The sequence below is a fragment of the Peromyscus eremicus genome, chromosome 8b (assembly GCF_949786415.1).
Source record: "Peromyscus eremicus chromosome 8b, PerEre_H2_v1, whole genome shotgun sequence".
In the NCBI taxonomy this organism is placed as follows: domain Eukaryota; kingdom Metazoa; phylum Chordata; class Mammalia; order Rodentia; family Cricetidae; genus Peromyscus; species Peromyscus eremicus.
In genome coordinates, this window is record NC_081424.1 from 23785371 (window position 1) to 23794561 (window position 9191).

Consider the following 9191-nt stretch of genomic DNA (forward strand, 5'->3'; position numbering starts at 1 on the left):
TCACCTCCTTTCACCTCTCTATTAAATAGGTAAACCTACTTACCTCCCACACTTAAATTTTATCTTTCTCATGTTCATTTCTATTTTGTTTTATGAGAACAATCTGTGTGACTGTGGGTTTGGAGTTACTCTTTGGAGCCTGGTAGACTTAGCAATGTGTACACAACTGAAGACAATAATACCCCTTTCATAATCTGTCAGTGGCCAGTATTTCAGCAATAAGAGGTAGGATCCTTTGAGCTATTTCCTCTTCTATAACTAATTTAGGAGGAGGCCAGTCTTGGTAGCTAATTTAAGTAACTGTAATTGTGAGTTCATGACTGCATTTTTCAGACCTTCATTCTGTCTTTCAGCTCTAATATACTTACAGCCCTCTCATGTGCAATATCCCCGGTACTTTAGGAGAGGTGATATGTGTCTTGGTTAGGCCTGAGCCCTCAATGGTCATTTATTGTTAGCATCTTGGGCTGTCACGCATCTTTGACTTCACTGTCATTCGCTGCAAAGTTAGAGTTCTCTGATTAAGGCTAAGAATAGCCTTTGTCAAGCACATAAACATTGAGATTTAGAAGACAGTTTGATGCTGTCAATTTAAACAATAACAGTAACTTCCTTACATGGGCCTGCAACCTTCCCAGGCATAGGTTGTTAAACATGCTTATAATATTAGGCATGGGACTCCTTCTGTAGAATGGGTCTCTGTTGTGTGATATTTTGTTTGTGTTCTGACCAATAAAGCTTGGCTGGAGATCAGAGGGCAGAGGTAGCCACTAGTTAACCATAGAGGGCAGGCAGTGGTGGCACACACCTTTAATCCCAGCACTTGGAAGGAGGAAGCAGGAAGATCAGGAGTTCAAGGCCACCATCCCAGGATACTGAACCAGTCTAAAAGACAACTAAACCAAACTATTGGGAACTCATGAAAGGAAGTACAGACCAACACCTGTGGAGCCTCCACGGGACTGACCTAGTCCCTCTGCATAAGTGAGACAGTTGTGTAGCTTGATCTGCTTAAGGGGCCCCCTGGCAGTAGGATCAGGATCCATCCCTGGTGCATGAGCTGACCTTTTGGAACCCATTACCTATGGTGGGACACCTCACACAGCCTTGAGGCAGGGGAAGGGGCTTGGACCTGCCTCTACTGAATGTACCAGGCTCTGCTGACTCTCTATGAGAGGCGTTACCTTCTCTTAGGAGAGAATGGGGGGTAGTTTGGGGGGATAGACTGGAGAGGTGCTAGGAAGGAAGAGGAAGATCTATGATTTGTATGTAAAATGAATACAAATTTTCTTAATAAAAAAAAAAAAAGAGAGAGAAACAGCCAGGTGGTGGTGGTACATGCCTTTGATCATAACACATGGGATATTCAAGCCTTTGATCCCAGCACTAGAGAAGTGGAGACAGGAATATAAGGTTGGTGGAGACAGGACTGCCCCCATTTAGTCTGACGATTTGTAGAGAGTTGCCCAATCGGTCCGAGATTTCGTAGGGGTAAGAAGTCTCTGGTGTCTGGCTGCTTTACCTCTCTGATCTTTTAACTTTCACCCTGATGTCTGACTCTGGGTTTTTATTTGTTACGACTAAATAGATGCATGCTTCAAGCCTCAACTTCAAACAGAATGTGGCTGATTACCACCACAACAGTTCTGTCACTATTTCACAAGTGGGCACACTTTGCCCAGCAGGTTGGTTTCTTCATTCAGAGAGTTCAAAGCTGGGTAAGATCAATGCTTTTTCTCTCCTAGCAGCCTACATAACATCTTCCGGAACACCAAAAGCTGGTGAGCCGCGAGGTGGTACTCAGCTCAGCTCCAACTTGCATTCTGCATATCATATATGCAAAGTGTGTGGTGTCTTAAGCAATAGCATCTTAGCCTCTAGTTCTGGTGACCAACCAAGAGGACCGACAAGAGCCCATATCATCTTGTTGACCTCTGGTGCCTCCTTGACAACCTTTTGTGGAGGTACCCCACACCTGGCACTGGGGGTTTTGTTTATTAACTCACTGCATGATCCAGGTATGCGGGGTGACCCTCTTCAGGGTCTATTCTATATTTTTTTTTTGAGTTATAAAGTAGAAGCTTTCTATATGGTGTCCCACAGATCCTTCATTTTGGTTAATCCTCACCACTCCCAGTACCCTCATTTCTCCAATCCCCCACATCCATGGTTGAAGCTCCCCCTTTTTCTTTTCCTTGCACCTGCCCCTGTCTTAGCTGAGAGAATTAGATGTTATTATTTTTTATCTTTGAAAATATTGACAATATGGACTGGAGACTCAGTGGTTAAAAGCACTTGCTGTGCTTGTAGAGAATTCAGGTTTGATTCCAAGTATGTACATGATGGCTTCAATCTTCTATAACTCAAGTCTCAGGGTTTCTGATGCTCTGGCTTCCACAGGCACCTGGCATACACTTGGTGTACATATATATGTGTAAGGAAAACATAACATGAAATGCAATGTTTAATACACACAAAATATAGATAATTAATACCTTTAAAATTAACAATAATAATGGTACATCCATGTAAGGTATAACTTTGATCTCGTAATACATGTTTACAGTGGAGAAAGATTAAATAAATCTGATTGACATGTTCCTCACCTTAATCACATACACATTATTTGTTGTGAGGACATTTAAATTTTATTCATGGCAATATTGAAATATATAATGTACCTGTGATTAATTATTCATAAATTAATGATTAGTTAGTACAAGTCAATTACCAATTATAATCACCACCCTGTGGAATACATCACTAAAAATTTTGACTCCTTTGTGATTACACATGTAACTTCTCTTCCTCCCCTGCACACCTCCACTGTCAGCTTTTGGCAATCACAGTCTAATATTGAAATGCTGTTTAAGCATTAAAAGGCAGGGCACTGTATCATTTGTGATGGCATGTATGAATCTAGAAGACATACTAAGAAAAATAAATAAACCAGGCACAGAAGGATAAATACTATATAATTCATATATATACATATATGGAATCTTAAGACAGTAGTCAGACATTGCCATAACAGCATCACCTAGATTGTAATTGTGCTGTGTACCTGGGAAATAGCCTAGTTTAGTTGACACCTGGAAAATAATTTCACGGTGCTTCTAGATTCCCAAAAATGTGACAGAATTTTTCAAGATCCCTAGGAATTCCTCATTACATCTCTTTGCCTTGTAAGCCGTTTTGTTAGCTCATTTTTTGCTTCACTTATTATTTACTATCTCCAACAGCAAGGTTGTTTGCTGATAGATTCTATTATTTTTTTACGTCTTCTAGGAGAAAAAGACTTTTCTGCACTGACAAGTAAGAAGTCAGCTGAAATAAAGATTCACTTATCAAGCAGCAGGGGAATCTAAAGAATCATGCCCAATAATAATAATCCTCTCCATATTGGGTGTTGAGGATGCATGACTGTGCTCTACCCAAGGCTGATGGTCTTCAAATTTTCTTCTTCAGGGAGATAGAAATTAAGTAAACACTAGTCATTTAAAGAAGTACAGAGCTGATAACCTTATTTCAGTTGATTTTTCTTGAGTAAAATATCTTTGATATAACCAAGCCTTTTGGTTATTTTCCAGAGATCAAAGCATATAGTCCAGGGCTGAGGAGTGTGGCTCAGTAGTAGAATACACACCTCATTTGTTCAAGGATCTGGGTTCAATTACTGTACCACTAAAACCTAAACAAACAAATAAACAAAAACCATAAGGTTCGTTTGATTTTAACCATAAGGTTAAGTTTTCTAATTAATAATTTTTCATAATTCTGAATAGTAAAATAATTGATGGAGGTATCACCATCCTTCACCTCAAAGTGCACTTACTGCAGGGGTATAGTCATAAAACCAAGATGGTATTGGCATAAAAACAGACAAAAAGATAAATGGAATCAAGTTGAAGATCCAGTCAAAAGTCCACATATTTGTAGATACCTGATTTTTTTCATAAAAAGCCAGAAATGCTCATTGGGAAACAGTCAGCATCTTAAACAAATGGTATTGGTCAAACTGGATGGCTGCATGTAAAAGCATGAAAATAGAACCATATTTATCATCCTGCACAAAACACACTTCCAAATGGATCAAAAAGTTAACATAAGGCCAGATACATTGAATCTGATAGAAGAGAAAGTAGAAAATAGTCTTGAACTCATTGGCACAGAAAAAGACTTACTGAAAAGGACACGAACATTAAAGGCACAACAATTAATAAACGGGACCTCATGAAATTCAAAAGCTTTTCCATGCCATAGGACACCATCATTCTGGGAAAGCATGAGGCAACAGAATTGGAAAAGATTTTTATTAACTACACATCCAATAGAAGGCTAATATCTGAAACACATAAATAACTAAACACAAGCAGTTGAGAAACACTTAAAAAATGTTCAACATGTTTGGTCCTCAGGAAACTGCAAAACAACAACAACAACAAAAACTACTTTGAGATTTCATCAGTCACAATGGCCAAGATCAATAAAATACTGGTGAGGATGTGGAACAAGGGGAACACTTCCACTGCTGGTGGGAGTGTAAACTTGTCCAGCCAGTGTGGCATTTCCTCAGAACTTAGAAAATATATTGCCTCAAGATCTAGCTCTGCTACTTTTGGGTATATACCTAAAAATCTCTACATCTTTAAACAGAGACACTTGCTTAGTCATGCTCTTTGATCCTTGATTAATAGTAATCAGAAATTGGAAACAGACTAGATGTCCATCAATGTATGAATGGATTTTTAAAAAATGTGATACATTTATAGAACAGAATATTATTTAGCTGTCATTAATGAAATCATGAAATGAACAGGAAAATAGATGTAGCTATAAAAATAATCAACCTGAATTGGGTAACCAAGACCCAAGAGACAAATATGGTATGCATTCACTTATATGTGGACATCAGCTGTTAAGTCCTTGATAAGCACAGTGCAATTCATATAACCACAGAAGTTAGGTATAGATTAAGGGAATGCAGGGGAGGATTGGGTTACCCTAGGGAAAGAAAATAGAACAGATAGTTGTAGATGCATGGGTGGCATTGGAATGGGAGGTTCAAAGGGGGAGATAAAAGGAAGTGGAGATAAGAAGGAATACAGGGAAGGACAGCTAAAACTAAGGGCCATTTGGGAGAGCATGTGGAAACCTAATACAGTAGAAACTTCGTCGGGGTCCAATGTTGGGGTTCAGCCTTGACCTATTGAAGGGTCCCTTGAAGGAGAGAGTGAGTAACTGAGAAGTGCTAGATAGAAATATAGATGAAGAAAAAGACAGAGACACAGGATATCTTTGGGGAGGCCTTGGGTCAATACCCAGCAACCTCAAGTTTATTTCTAATGGGATTTTTATACACTAGCAAGGGGAGGAGCAAAAGACCTCCCCCTTCCAAGATCAAAGCACAACATACAACGAAGTGTAGACCCTTCAAAACACCTGGTAACCATGCCCCACAGCAATGCATCTTGTGATTAGGCCTTGAAGTATAAGACACCTGATAACCATGCTTTTGTACCCTATTATGCAGCCTTGGAGAGCAACATAAATTCTGATTCTCTGATATTGAGTCAAACCACAAGTTGGAATCTTTGTGGGCCCCAACAAAGCTTCCTAAACTATATACATATATGAAGATGATTTAAATGGAATTGCCAAATGATGAGGGAGACAGCATCAACTAGACATCTCTCATTACCAAATGAAGTCTCTAGTTTTAGGAATAGGCAAATCACTCTGTGGATATTGCAGTGAGGGGGTAGCCATTCAAGGCATGGGGGAAACAAAGAGAGGAGCTGCCAGTATAGGCTTGGGTGCTGCTGCAATCATTTCCTCTCTCTTTTCACCCCTTTCCTTCACTTTACGCCTATTCTCCTGCCTCTCCTTGTGGGCAGAAGCAGAGGAAATATGAGTCATGGATGGAATGAAGGCGATAGACAAGTTGGTGTTACATTGTTCCTGGCAGTGCTTATTGTGGGCCTTAATTAATGACCTCCTCAGTAGAGGATGACTTTAGGCCAGCAATTATAGTCAACAAAATGGGCATAACAAACAATTGGAGAGTTACTACTGAGGCCACTTCACTTTTTCTGGCCAGGAACAGAACTCCTATCCATAGATCAGGTTCCCACATGTTCTCTGGAGAAGTAGCGCGCACTCTTAACTGCTGATCCATCTCTCCAGGAATCACAACCCACAAGCACATGCATGCATTCACAAACACGCACACATATACATACACACACACTTATACATACACATACACACATAAAAAACTAAAAATAGTCAGACTGTGGCTGTTGTTTCCTGAGGGTCCAGCCCTTATATGGAAATAGTAGGCAAGCCTGAACAAAAGTATGTGCCACCCTACTGTACAGACAGATTCACAAACAAGACAAACAAAAGAAGAAAGCAGGGGTCCAGCATTTACCTGCTGAAGGGACCGAATTTACACAATGTAGAGGGGCTTACTCACTGAAATCCACCGCTCAAGGGGGCTGTTCAACTAGTGCCGCACATGAGTAAAGGGAGACAAACAGACCCTGTTCAAGTACCAAATTTCCCGGGTTTCAGCACCAGATGTAGCAGGGTCCTTGCTGTTGTTCCTTTGAGGGAGGGGGCCAAGTAGGCACAGAGTCAAACCACACAGACTCTGTGAGAATGTTGAAACAACAAGCTCAGTTTATTCAGGAAGAGGCAAGCCTTATATACCCTCCACCCCACCCTGGGTCATCTCCAGATCATGTTTCAGCTGCTGTTGCTAAGGCCCTTAGCAGACCCAGGTTGGCTCTCAGAAAGTATCTTTTTTACTTGTTTGGGCCGGCTGGCCCTCAAGCCTGTTAGGGATGAGACATCCCACAGGCTTTCAAGTTGCAGTAAAAGAAGAGAAAGAAAGAGAGACAAGGAGAGAGAGAGAGAGAGAGAGAGAGAGAGAGAGAGAGAGAGAGAGAGAGAGAGAGAGAGAGAGAGAGAGAAACAATGCTTGTACAAGAAATCCTCTCCTTTTGGAACATCAGTAGTTTTGACATGGGGATAGGGGTTTACACAAGGAAGGCCAGATGAGAACAATTGCTTTAGCAATGAAGACTCATTGAAGACTTTGCAAAAAGGTTGAAGTTGTGGGGTCTCTCCTGTGACATGATAGATGTCAGGCAAAATGGATAGTAGGATCAGGGAAGGATCACCTTCTCATACTTTCTCTCAACAACTCTAACAAATGAGCGGCTGTTTCTAATGCTACTGAAGAGGATATGAAAGGAAATAACGTGACCAAGGTAGCATGGCTGGTAAGTGATAGGGTCTGGGTGCAGCCAAACCCTGGTCCCACGGAACCAGGGCCTGTGGTTGAGGAAGCTGCACCTCTCTGGAGAGTGTCTGCACTCCTCACCTGAGCTCTGGTGTCCAGGAGGGAGTATTTTGCTTAGCCATAGGCATTAATGCTGTCTCAGTATTTAGAAATTCTTCTTCTTTGGCCACATTTTGGGTAATTGTGACTTATGCGTACGCTTCAGTCATTCACAAATTCACAAATGAGATGGACATCTCATCTTAATCTTCTTTAAAAAGGAGAGGTTCCATATATGTCAAGTGTTTTCAGTCACATGCCCACACAACTGTAGCCTGTTAATCTCATGTACAGCATTGAAGAGGAAACAAAGGTGACTACATAAAGCTTATCTAATGCACACTAAGGACTTGGCTGAAATGTTTCAGCTGCCCTTAAAGGGCGTTGTCACTGTTTTTCTTCATTCCCATTTTGTGTCAGTTCATACATGCAGTTTCTTTCTTTCCTTTCTTCCTTCCTTCCTTTCTTCCTTCCTTCCTTTCTTTCTTTCTTTTTTTTTATTTTTGAGATTGGGTTTCACTATGTTGTGTAGCCCTAGCTGTTCTGGATCTCACTCTGAAGACCACCCTGGCCTCTAATTCACAGAGTTCTGCCTGCCTCTGCCTTCCATGCTGGGATTAAAGGTGTGTACCACCATCACCCACATAATGTTTTATTATTATGCCCTTGGAAGCTTTTTTGTTTTCTTCCTATATGTTTATATGGTATGGTATGTGTAAAAGGAGGCTTTTCTGTCCTGCCCAGTCCCACAGCTGCTTTTAAAATAATATATGTATTTTTTCTCTCTTCTCTTTCAAGCCTGAGTACATTTTTTTTTTAAAATATACCGTGACCTGTTTAGAGGTCTTTCTATCTGAATTTGTTTTTACTGTGTTTCTTAACCCTTTGTTTATATGAGCAAAAACCTTAAGCCACCCACAGCATGCTGCTGGAGCTTGTGCTGATAGCTTAATCCTGCAGGCAGCAGCTGGGAGAAGGCTCTTTGTACTGAAGCCCCTGAGAGACTGCAGAAACCTGCCATGAGGCTTGGCTTATGGTGGCTGGTAGCCAACTCCATTTCGTGGGCACCACAGCTGGCAGAAGAGACTAGGAAGCACAGTATGGCTCCATTTCTGTGTATTAGAACCTTTTATGTGGATGTATGGGCCCCATGTTGGATGCCATTTGTAAACAGAAGCTTTAACAAACATGGTATGTCCCACTCATAAATGGATACTAGAAGTAAAGCAAAGGATAACCAGACAATAACCCACACTTCAGAGAAGCTGGCTGACAAGGAATATTCAAAGAGGGATGCATGGACTGCCCTGTGAAGGAGAAATAGATGAGATCTCCATGAGTGAACTGGGGATGAGGGGTGGGGCAATGGAGGGTAGGGGATGGGTGATGAAAACATAAGGGAATGGGATGATTGAGCTGTAACAGGGATGGAGTGGGAAAGCAATGAGAGAGATACCATGATGGAGGGAGATATCATGGGGATAGAGAGAAATCCAGTGTCAAGGAAGTTGCCAGGAATCCCCAAGGATGACCCTAGCTTGGACTACTAGCAATAGTGGAGAGGGTGCCTGAACTGAATTGGCTTGCCCCAGTGACCATATATGTCATCACAGAACTTTTCTCCAGTGACTAATGGAGGCAGATGCAGAGATCCACAGCCAAACATCAGGCAGAGCTCTAGGAGTCCAGTCAAAGAGAGAGAGAGGAGGGATTCTATGAGCAAGTGCATCAGGATCATAATGGGGAACCTGCAGAGATGACCAAAGGAAACTAGTGGGAACTCATAAAAGTTGTACCAATGGCTGTGGAGCCTGCATGAGACTGGACTAGGCCCTCTGCTTGG